Here is a 1,079-nt window from a genome sequence, read left to right as displayed (position 1 = left end):
TCATTGTGAAAGCGAAACTACTGTGTTTGGCTTCCAAAAGAGGACACAACTAGAAATCAGTGGTTAAGTTGTATTTACAACACTGTTCCAGAACAGGTCAATCCAAATATTTGTGTGTGTGCAGCACATTTTATGGAGGACTGTTTCCTGATCCTGGGAGAGAAGTCTACAATGCCGATGCTTCTGACTCACAGTCTGTAAGTATATGTAAGTATAAGCATATGTAAAGGATTTGCCACACGAGTTTTGTTCAGTGTAGAGCAGCGGTTCTGAATTGCAGTCCTCGCGCCCCCTGCTCTGCACATTTTGTATGTTTCTCTTTGCTTCAGACGTTTGTTCTATTCGAACAAGTGCCCTGCGAAGTGGACATCACAGGATATTCCACCATGATTCCAGTTCGAAGTGAACGTATATGTTCCATTCAAAGTGCATTGAAGGGTGCGAGACATGAATTTAAATTGTATTTATTTACAGAGGTATATGATGTCACACTTGTCCGTGTGTGAAGACGTTGCACAGCGCAAATCCATGAATCAATGTTCTGAAGAGAAGTAAACTTCAACAGATTATTTGAGGTACCAGAGTATTTGAGTCACCAGCTGTAAAGGCTCCGCCCTATTCTGGAAAAGAGGGCGTGGAGCCACAGCACATTTGCATTTAAAGATACAGGCGCTCAAAAATTGGCATTTTCAAAATTATATAATAAATGATCTGTGAGGTACTTTGAGCTAAAACTTTGCATACACAAGACACCTGAGACTTATATTTTGTTAAAAAAAGGGCATAATAGGTGCCCTTTAAATTATAATATTTCACAATTTTTACGGTATTTTTGATTAAATAAATGCAGCCTTGATGAGCAAAAGAGACTTATTTCAAAAGCATTAAAAAACTGTACCACAGTCTTTTGAATACTTGTGTAATTGAACTCATTATGTTTAAATGAACTCATGTTTGTTGGATTTAACAATTAAAATAGTTTTAACAGAGGCTGATTGAATACTACAAGATTCAATTTAATTTTAATCAGTCCGTCATTACAACAAACCTTCATAATGACAACAAAGCAGAATGGGTAA

The sequence above is a fragment of the Cyprinus carpio genome, chromosome A8 (genome assembly GCF_018340385.1).
Source record: "Cyprinus carpio isolate SPL01 chromosome A8, ASM1834038v1, whole genome shotgun sequence".
In the NCBI taxonomy this organism is placed as follows: domain Eukaryota; kingdom Metazoa; phylum Chordata; class Actinopteri; order Cypriniformes; family Cyprinidae; genus Cyprinus; species Cyprinus carpio.
This window is presented reverse-complemented; position numbering follows the sequence as displayed.